Genomic DNA, 10,987 nt, shown 5'->3' on the forward strand with positions numbered 1-10,987 from the left:
CCCAGACTGTCCAGGCCAGGGGCGACCAGATGAAAGGGACAAAATATCGGGACACATGGGGGAAGCGGGGGAAAGGAAAAAAGAAAAGAAAAAAGGCAGCGGCCGGACGTCTGGTCACCCTAGTCAATGCTTAGGCACCGCAGCGCCTCTCTATCGTCTACAAGTGCTGCTGGGCTACAGCCGGGAGACTGAATGCTGTGAAATGTTGTCCAGGCGCTCCCGCCCTCCAACTCTGCCCCACGCCTTTGGAGTATTTAAGAGTCTTTTGTCAGTTTCTATATCTTTATGGAGTCACTGCGGCCCCTTTCTCTTATATAATGTGCTGAGGTGCTAAACTTCCTCCCAGAGTCCACATGTCTACACCCCCTCCTGCTGCACCCCAATCCCCTGCCCAGGTCAGAGCCTGCACCCCTCACCCGAACTCCCCATAGCCTGCACCCCTCCTGCACCCAAACTCCGCCCCAGAGACCTGCGCCCCAAACAGGGCCAGGTTAACCTTTTGTGGGCCCGGTGCTAAACATATTTCTGGGCCCCCATGGGGGCAATGGGGACATGGAGCAGAGTCCTCAGAATGAGGGGCTGGCCAGGGGCAATGGGAGATGGATCATTGCACTGCAGGGACAGTCCTGCTCCACCCAGCCCAGTACAAGGGCACTGTTTACAAAGTGGCAGCTGCCAGATGCACACTGGCCTGCCTGGCCCTGCGCTGCTGCCATCCTGCTTCTTCCCCTTGGGGGCGGGCCCATGCCACACCATGCTACCTCCCCCCTCTCCCCGCACATCCCTCTGACCCCCTACACGGAGTGCCATGCCACCCAGAGACCCCCCACAAATCCCTATGCCTAGTGCCATCCCACAGACCACTATGGCCAGCACCTCTCCCACCCACCCAGAGGCCCCCCCACAGATCTCTTCACTGCCCAGTGCCCCCCACAGCCCCACTGCCACAACTGCAGTGCCCCACACAGACCCCCCTATGCTTCCCAGTGCCCCGGCACACATAGATCTCCCCCACTTCACAGCCCCCAACACACACAGATCTCCCGACCCCCCACTGTCCAGTGCCGCCAAAAAAAACCCCTCCCCAGCACCCCAAAACACACAAACCTTCCCCACTGCTGAGCACCTCCCACCCCCTCACTATCCAGCACCCCGTCCCCAGGCCCTCTAGAGACCTACTCTCCCACACCCGGATCCCCCGTCCACAGTAGCCAGTCCTGATAGGAGGCGAGGGGTCAGACCCTGCTGTGTGGATGGATTAAGGGTCCATAATGGGCCCCTTCCCAGTGTGGGCCTGGTGCCACAGTGCCATTGGCACCATTGTAAACCTGGTACTGATGCCAAACCCCCTCCCTGCTGTCCCTGGTGCTACTTTACTGCTACAGGAGACTTGGTGCAGTGAAATAATTTACCTACATTCCTGCAAACTCTGTGTCACACATTTTGAGTATTTAAAAGAGTCTCTTATCACTATATGTGAAGTCTCATAACTGTTCACAAATTTGTTTTATCTGCCGACGTGATTCCCTAAATTGCACTCGCTTCTTGTAATCCATTTTAATTATATGCTCCTTTAAACATGTTATTTCTATTACTCTGAACACTTTGTCATTTATCTGTATTATCACTGTGCAATGCATGTCATTGTGCTGTTTATTTTTTATTTTAATAGCTAATGCTCATCAAAAAATGTTAAGTAAGTAGTTGTTATTGGTTTTAGGAATTCCATCTGTGTTTCTATTATAGCACTTGCTATGGTTTTTGTACTTAGATTTGTAATTAGGAGTTTTTAATTCTACCTTTTTTTCTTTTTCTTTTAATAGCTCAAGTTTATTTTGTTGGGTCATGTGACTTCCAGTATTACTGATTTCCTGTCCTGTTTTCAACAATTCCTTTGCATTTGATCCAGCAGTGAGGATTGCCTTTTGCTGCATTTATCTTGGCTGTGAATCCAGCCCTTAGTGTCCCATGTTCACAGTCATTGCTTGTGTGTAGAAGTTGACTCACAGATATTCACTATGCGTATTATATTGTGTCATCTTACATCCTTCCCAAGGGCAAAAATCTTTTGCAATAATGGAGGTTTGGGCTGATGAACAGTGGCTGAAGAACTTTTGGATGCTCAAGTCCACATTCCTGCATCTGTGTGCAAAACTCACCAAAATAAAAGCTACACTGACAATGGAGAAGCAAATATAGATTGCACTATGGGGACCTGTAACACCAGATTCTTATTGGTCAATATCATAAATATAAAGGGAAGGCTAACCACCTTTAAATCCCTCCTGGCCAGAGGAAAAAAAACCTTTCACCTGTAAAGGGTTAAGAAGCTAAAGATAACCTCGCTGGTACCTAATCAAAATGACCAATGAGAGACAAGATACTTTCAAAGATGGAGGGGGTGGGGGAAAAACAAAGGTTTTCTCTGTCTGTGTGTTGCTTTTGCTGGGACCAGAGCAGGAATGCAGGTCAGAACTCCTGTAAAGGGCTAATAAGCAATCTAGATAGATATGTGTTAGATTCTGTTTTGTTTAAATGGCTGATAAAATAAGTTGTGCTGAATGGAATGTATATTCCTGTTTTTGTGTCTTTTTGTAACTTAAGGTTTTGCCTAGAGGGATTCGCTATGTTTTGAATCTGATTACCATCCTGATTTTACAGAGGTGATTCTTTTACTTTTTCTTCAATTAAAATTCTTCTTTTAAGAACCTGATTGCTTTTTCATTGTTCTTAAGATCCAAGGGTTTGGGTCTGTGTTCACCTATGCAAATTGGTGAGGATTTTTATCAAGCCTTCCCCAGGAAAGGGGGTGTAGGGCTTGGGGGGATTTTGCAGGGAAAGACGTTTCCAAGCAGGCTCTTTCCCTGTTATATATTTGTTAGATGCTTGGTGGTGGCAGCAATAAAGTCCAGTGACAAAAGATAAAATAGTTTGTACCTTGTGGAAGTTTTAACCTAAGCTGGTAAAAATAAGCTTAGGGGGGTTTTCATGCAGGTCCCCACATCTGTACCCTAGAGCTCAAAGTGGGGAAGGAAACTTGACAATCAGAGGTCTCTCTACTAAACCAAGGTGGAATGAATTTCTTTAATGTAAGTAGCAAGAACATATTGTTAAAGATCATTTCATGTTCAATGCTCTGTTAATACCTCTGCAGTCACAGAACAAAGTACTGTAGTATTACTGGTTTCAGAGTAGCAGCCATGTTAGTCTGTATTTGCAAAAAGAAAAAGAGGACTTGTGGCACCTTCGAGACTAACAAATTTATTTGAGCATAAGCTTTCGTGAGCTACAGCTCACTTCATCAGATGCATTCAGTGGAAAATACAGTGGGGAGATTTATATACATAGAGAACAAGAAACAATGGGTGTTACCATACACACTGCAACAAGAGAGTGATTATTTAAGGTGAGCTATTACCAGCAGGAGAGTGGGGGGGTGGGGGGGGAACCTTTTGTAGTGATAATCAAGGTAGGCCATTTCCAGCAGTTGACAAGAACATCTGAGGAACAGTGGGGGGGGGGAATAAAAATGGGGAAATAGTTTTACTTTTTGCAATGACCCATCCAGTCCCAGTCTTTATTCAAGCCTAAGTTAATTGTATCCAGTTTGCAAATTAATTCCAATTCAGCAGTCTCTCGTTGGAGTCTGTTTTTGAAGTTTTTTTGTTGAAGAATTGCAACTTTTAGGTCTAATCGAGTGACCAAAGAGATTGAAGTGTTCTCTGACGGGTTTTTGAATGTTATAATTCTTGACGTCTGATTTGTGTCCATTTATTCTTTTACGTAGAGACTGTCCAGTTTGACCAATGTACATGGCAGAGGGGCATTGCTGGCACATGATGGCATATATCACATTGGTAGATGTGCAGGTGAACGAGCCTCTGATAGTGTGGCTGATGTGATTAGGCCCTGTGATGGTGTCCCCTGAATAGATATGTGGACACAGTTAGCAACGGGCTTTGTTGCAAGGATAGGTTCCTGGGTTAGTGGTTCTGTGGTGTGTGGTTGCTGGTGAGTATTTGCTTCAGGTTGGGGGGCTGTCTGTAAGCAAGGACTGGTCTGTCTCCCAAGATCTGTGAGTGTGATGGGTCATCCTTCAGGATAGGTTGTAGATCCTTGATGATGCGTTGGAGAGGTTTTAGTTGGGGGCTGAAGGTGATGGCTAGTGGTGTTTTGTTATTTTCTTTGTTGAGCCTGTCCTGTAGTAGGTGACTTCTGGGTACTCTTCTGGCTCTGTCAATCTCTTTCTTCACTTCAGCTGGTGGGTATTGTAGTTGTAAGAATACTTGATAGAGAGCCTGTAGGTGTTTGTCTCTGTCTGAGGGGTTGGAGAAAATGTGGTTGTATCGTAGAGCTTGGCTGTAGACAATGGATCGTGTGGTGTGGTCTGGATGAAAGCTGGAGACATGTAGGTAGAAATAGCGGTCAGTAGGTTTCCAGTATAGGGTGGTGTTTATGTGACCATCGCTTATTAGTGTCCAGGAAGTGTGTCCAGGATGTGGATCTCTTGCGTGGACTGGTCCAGGCTGAGGTTGTTTCTGGTTCAGTGTTACCAACTGCAATTTCAGTTCCGATGTTTTCCTCTGATGTGCTTTCAGCAGCTAATGTTGATGGCTCTTTAAATGGTTTTAAATGCATGATACTGTACATGGTTCCTAACAATTTTCCTTACATGGTTTGTAATTTCACTCTCTTACCCTCAACAGTCATAATTGTGTATGGTCCCCGATAGGTAGGTTCCACTGGTCCTCCTTTTCTTGTTCTCTTTCTAGCATTCAGTAACAGATCACAGTCCCCAACATCAAATCTTATTTCCCCATACAGCATGGATTTCTTCAGTGTGATATATTATTGCTTCCTTACCACACACCAGGTCATTGGGTTCTTGCGGTAAGATGTTTTCTATTGTACTTCTGGATTATGATAACTAAATGTGGTATTATATAAGAGATTTGTAACACACCTGGGTAGCAGTGGTATAATTTCCTGTGTTGTGGGTTTTCAGTGAGTTCAGTGCATGCAAAGGAAAGTGGAATGTGAATGTAACTCTTGACATTCCAAGAACTGAGTATTTAAAAATAAAATGCTACTGTGAAATTCTGTTGTTAATGTTACTTGAAAGAATGCAGTTTGTAATGATTTGATCAATGAATTCACAATATGCTTTTCTCCTGTATGTTACACATTACACATGAGAATATGTTAATGGATTGTTTTTTGAGAAGTCATTATAAAATAGTTGAAATTATCACATTACCAATACAACTTGTACATATATTTAAACTCACAGATAGCACTGATGCAAACAAAAGAATTGTTAATAATTGACCCCTGGTGTGATGAGATGAGATATGAAAGAACATGTCTGAGGAACTGGAGGTGATTTTTAAGATACTTACTTTTAGTGTACATGAACTGTTAATGTGAAAATATTTTCAAGGAATGTAACAATAGTGAGACTAATATCTTCCTGTTAGCCTCAAAGAAAAATTGAAACAGCATGTGCTTGTACTGAATGTGCTTACTAATGGACTTTGAGTGGACTTTGTGTGATTTGAGTCTGGCTAAACTACTTCATAGAATGTGGACATGAAACAGTAGCATGTTACATGAGTGCGAAGGTGTTATCAACATTGGGCACAGCAAAGCAGGTGATACATTGTGTAAGAGTGCGACAGTAATATGAAAGTGTGTGTGTGTGTATATATATATATAAATATATATATATATAAAATGAGCAATAAGTCATGGCAATCATTAAGTAAATAGAGATAGAAAGGATGTGTATCTCCATTCAGAAACTGTAGAAAGAAGAAAAAAATAGGGGCTGGGGGAAGAAAAGCTCATTTACACAGTCCACTAATGTACTCTCTAAAAATTTCAGAAACTTCATCAAACGATTAACGAGCAACTCCCCATCTGATTGGAAGAGTAAAATTGTTCAGCATAGTAGACAAAGTGATGGCCACAACTGTGGACCACTCATCTTAAAGGTTTTGAATACCAGATTGCCATTATCATCTGTTATTTATGTGTAACTATCAGGAGTGGAAGTAAATGCTGCCGATTACTGGTGCGCACTGTGCCAGCATCCTTGCCAAGGTGTGTAGGGTGGGGTCTTGGGCCGAAGGTGCCGGGCTGAGGGGCCAGATTCCCCCAGCCAGCCCTTCCTGACAGCTGCTGCTGCGGTGGCAAGGAACCCCAGGCCCTTTTAAATCGTCGGCCCCCAGGGCAACTGCCCCTTTTGCTCCTCCACTGTTGGTGGCTCTGGTATCATCCAGCAGCGCTGCCGGACCCTATGGCAGGGCCGCAGATGCGGGGAGAGATAAAGGGGGCAGCGACCTGAAAGCATAAAGCACTGCCACAGCAGCATTGTACGGTTAGCCAGGTACAAGCTGGAACCGGTGGCCGGTTCTTACCCGCATGCTGGCCCGGCCCACTTTCACCTCTGCTAATTATGATCTTTTTTTCTAAATAGAAGTGGTGTTAGTTTGCAGAAACGTATTTGCAGCAGAAAGACATCCGTTCAGTAGAAACATCACAAGAAGCTAATACTGCGTTTAGAAGACAAATAGCAATTGTTCTAATGAAGGAGTCGGGTAATAACTTTCTCCCATGTACTATAGACTCGTTAGGCACGTGTGAAGATAACCGGAAAAGCGGAATTATGTTACATAACAGACCGTTATCTTAATACCCCTAAAGTGGGGTATCTCACGGGTTTGGTTCTGTAATAGTGACTATTCATCATTAATATCTTTAAGTACCAAAAAATTAGAATGGGGTGAATGGTTGCTATTGCTAGACCAGTTAAATAAAATTGGATACTTTTATATCCAGATGCAGTAAAGTAAAACTTTGAGAAAATACGACTCACGAAAAAGAAAAAAATATGTTCAAACCAGTGACTGGATTTAAATATTGAGAGTAATTAATAACTCAGGATCTGCATTTAGAGTGTTGGTCGTAACATAATCAGCATTTCATTGCACTATATTGATTTTTCAGAAAGCGTGGAGGACTACTGCATATACTGCAACCTTGTCAGTTGTGAAAAGAAAAGTGGAGGATTGCACAATGGTAAGAAACATAGAATTGTATCAGAAACACATGCCATAACCTGCTTCGGAATCAGGATTCTTGTGAAAATTCCACAACAGGAAACATTTCCATCATGGTGATAGGCCAGTGGTGAGCAAACTGCGGTCCACGGGCCACATCTGGCTGGCAGGACCATCCTGCACGGCCCTTGAGCTCCCAGCCGTGGAGACCCCTCCTTTTCTGTCGTCCCCTCCCCCCCCCCCGCCCCGCAGCCTCAGCTCACCATGCCACCAGTGCTCTAGACAGCAGGACTGTGCGGTGGCATGGCTGGCTCCAGCCATGAAACGTTGCTGCCAGTCCTGGTGCTCTGAGTGGCATGAAAAGGGGGTGGGGAGCAGGGGTGGTTGAATAAGGGGCAGGGGGTCCTGGTGGGCAGACAGGGAGCAGCAGGGGGCGGTTGGATAGGCGTGGGAGTCCTGGGGGGCGTCAGGGGGCGGGGTGTGGATAGGGGTCAGAGCAGTCAGGGGACAGGGAGCAGGGGGGGTTGGATGAGAGGTCGGGTTCCCAGGGGGCGGTTAGGGGACAAGGAGCAGGGGAGGTTGGATGGGTCGGAGTTCTGAGGGGGGCAGTCAGGGCGTGGGAAGTGGGAGGGGTTGGATAGGGGGCAGGGCCCAGGCTGTTTGCGGAGGCACAGCCTTCCCTACCCATCCCTCCATACGGTTTCAGAACCCCAATGTGGCCCTCATGCCAAAAAGTTTGCCCACCCCTGTGATAGGCATATCTTAGGTAATGCTTACATGTGGAAGGAATAGCATGAGTGAATGGAAAGTATGTGTAACATCATAACTTCTGTGATTTCATTTTCTCAGTTGTTATTTATCAAACATCCAGTGTGATTCTTGCAAGAGGTGGGCACCTATGCCCTGCATTCCAGAAGGAACCAATCATGAAATCCTCACTGATGAGAAGAAAGAATACAAGTGCAAAAAAAGTGCATAGTTCAATTTTTTATCAGAAAAATGACATGATGTGTAAATAGTTGTTGTTAAAAACATCTTTGAACAAAAAGCTATTTATTTATATACCAGGTTATAATAAAGTTTTTAAAATTTGAAAAATACTTCCCTGTATTTGTGTCCATGTGTATACAGATGCAAATTATACAGGCAGCAAGAAGGGAGGGAATTGTGAGTGTTTTCGACCACAAAACCCCATCCCTCCAAATTTACCACCTCTGGACCAGTGACCGGTGGCTCCCAGCACCTTCCGCCCACCGATCAGCGCCTCCCCATCCTTCCCAGCACCTCCTGATCAGCTGTTTTGTGGCGTGCAGGAGGCTCTCAGAGGGAGGGGGAGGAACAAGGGCATGGCAGGCTCAGGGGAGCACTCCTAAGCAGTGTGCACACCCTGGCCCACTGGAAAGTTGGCACCTGCAGCTCCAGCCCTGGAGTGGGTGCCTATACAAGGAGCTGCATGTGGCTCCGGAGCCACAGGTTAGCCATCCCTGGTCTGTAACCTGAGAAAGGATCCCAGACTTGTAGGCGGGAGGGGGGCTTGGATGACTTACACCGGGAAGCAGCATAGATGTTGATTAGTACACTTCAGGTGTGAGTTTTCTTTACTGGTCATAAAAAGTAGGGTAGAAAAAGACAATACATTGTCACTGAGGCTTTAACCAAGTACAGAGCAGCAGAGCAAACTTGCCTGTTTGTAGACTCTATAGTTAGAGTAGAAGAATGAGAACAGGATTTTCAAGAGTGACTAGTACTTTTGGGTGTCCAACTCAAGTCACCCTAATGGGGGGGGGTGATTTTAAGGAAATGTATTTGAGTATCAGCCTTCCAAAAAGCCCAGTTAAACCATCTCAAGATGGGTACCCATTAATTTGGGAATCGGTATTTATTCCCTAAAATCTTGGTCTGGGTGTGTTAGTCTACAAATTTAAAGCATGCTTAGTGAGATCTGTTCCTTTTGAGTGATTGTGCAGAAGCAGCTGTTGGAGAAGAGGAGCTTATCAAATTGAAATTTTATACTAAATTATAAATATTCAGTGTTTGGCATGTTAATGTTCACCTTCTGAAGTTTTTTGTGTTTTTTAAATAATTGTAATGAACCTTTATAATGATATAGGAATAACCACCTTGCAAATGACGATGTGAATTGAAACACTGAGTCTTAATTCAGTGTCCCAGACAAAAACTAAGATGTAGTTAAGTTTGAAAATGTTGTCTATTAAAAACATTATATACACATATATATATATATATATATACACACACACCAGCTGGAAAGCTCAAGGGGATAAGTAGTAGCCCTTTGAACCTGACCCCCCCCTCCCCCCACCAGTGTCAGTTTATGGCCTACCTGGAAAAAAATTGGGAGGAATATTTAAAAGAATAGAAAACTTGCCTTATAGTGATATTTAGTTAACGAAGAGAAGCTTAAAGGATGACTTGAACTCCTCCATAGCCCTTCCCAAGCCTGTTGGAAAAAGAAGAAAGGTTGGTGTCAGGGTAGCAGTTGACCCTAAAACTTTGCCAAAGTCATCCATAAAATGAGTCCTGTGAGCCAACTCCATATAGATGGGATGAAGGCGAGGAGAAGGAGAAAGGATGATTTGATTACAATCTATAGGTACCTACATGGTGAACAAATACTCAGTAATGGACTCTTCAGCCTAGCAGAGAAAGGTATAACAATCCAATGGCTAGAAGTTGAAATTAGACAAATTCAAACTGGAATGACAAAATTTTAACAGTGAAAGTAATTGACCCTTGGAACAATTTACCAAGGGTCATGGTGTATTCACCATCACTGAATTTTTAAATCCAGATTAGATTTTTTTCTAGAGGATCTGCTTTGGGAATTAGGAGGTCAGACTAGATGATCATAACGGTCTCTTCTGGCCTATCAACTATGTCATAGTTAACACCTCATACTAGAAAGTCACGGAAGTCAGAATTAAATCCCAATCTCAATTCTGCCCAGATCTCTATTCAATCTCCCACTACTGACTTAAAAAACATAGAGCTGTCAGATGAAATTTAATTTTCTCCAACTAAGGAATAGATTATAAGACTAAGTACAGATTTTAGTTTTATGATTAGCTCATAACCTTTCTACCTATACCAGAGAGAGGGAGTCTGTCTACAGATGAGGAAAATGTAAGCACAAGTTAAAGGCAAATTCTCATAACCTTAGGATCAGAGCTCAAAAAGCCTCAGTAGAGGACACATGACAGTTGTGTGCTAGTGTCTTATAGCTTGTGCAGCATAGAACATAGAGAATGGACAAATAGGAATTTTTCCACATCTTCTCTTCGTATTACTTGAGTATTGCCCTGAGGAAAGAGGAACAGGCAGTAAGCAGCAAAAGGCACAAGTAGGTAGCCCTCCTAAGCATATACACTAGCTCCCCTTTCCCTCAGTGGGTATATGAGATATACTGGTATCTCTAGCAGATACTTAGAAGGAGGAATCTCCAACCTATTGCTAAAGTGCAGCTGTCTGAATAATATCAGGAAGATGAGTGGGTTTAGGACAGTGCAATGTCCAACCCACATTAAAAGGATGGATAAGGTGAACTGGATAACAATGGAACGGTATACTGTCTTTGGACCAAAGGTTGTGGTTGATTCTCTATCACTGGAAATTTTTAAATCAAGATTGGACTTTTAGGGGGAAAAAAACCTATAAAATATGCACACTGCAGTTCAACCACAGGTACTGGATTTGAAATAGGATTTAATTCAGGGAAGTCTAATGGTCTGTGTTATGCAGGTCACCTTAGATCACTGATACTCAAACCTGTGTTTCAAGAGCCAAATTAATGATCCATCATTACCCAAAAGAGTCACAGTAGTGTGAATTCATTGTTTCATTCACTATTTTTTATATATATTATTCTCACAGTGAAATGACTGACCAAGTATTATTTTATCAACTAC

At 43.7% G+C, this 10,987-nt stretch overlaps 1 long non-coding RNA gene across 3 annotated transcripts; it reads left to right on the forward strand.

The window, feature by feature from the left end:
- The first annotated feature begins 3,565 nt into the window (after nt 1–3,565).
- LOC140904965 (uncharacterized) lies at nt 3,566–8,135 on the forward strand. 3 transcript variants are annotated; one of them, XR_012156689.2, is made up of 4 exons: nt 3,566–4,890; nt 5,291–6,599; nt 7,009–7,080; nt 7,911–8,135. It is a non-coding gene; the product is annotated as an uncharacterized LOC140904965 (long non-coding RNA). The 3 variants fall into 3 exon arrangements; XR_012156688.2 differs by having other exon boundaries at nt 5,291–5,379; nt 5,885–7,080; XR_012156687.2 differs by having other exon boundaries at nt 5,291–7,080.
- Nucleotides 8,136–10,987: the final 2,852 nt, after the last annotated feature.

Source organism: Lepidochelys kempii, chromosome 1 (genome assembly GCF_965140285.1).
Source record: "Lepidochelys kempii isolate rLepKem1 chromosome 1, rLepKem1.hap1, whole genome shotgun sequence".
Taxonomy (NCBI): Eukaryota; Metazoa; Chordata; order Testudines; family Cheloniidae; genus Lepidochelys; species Lepidochelys kempii.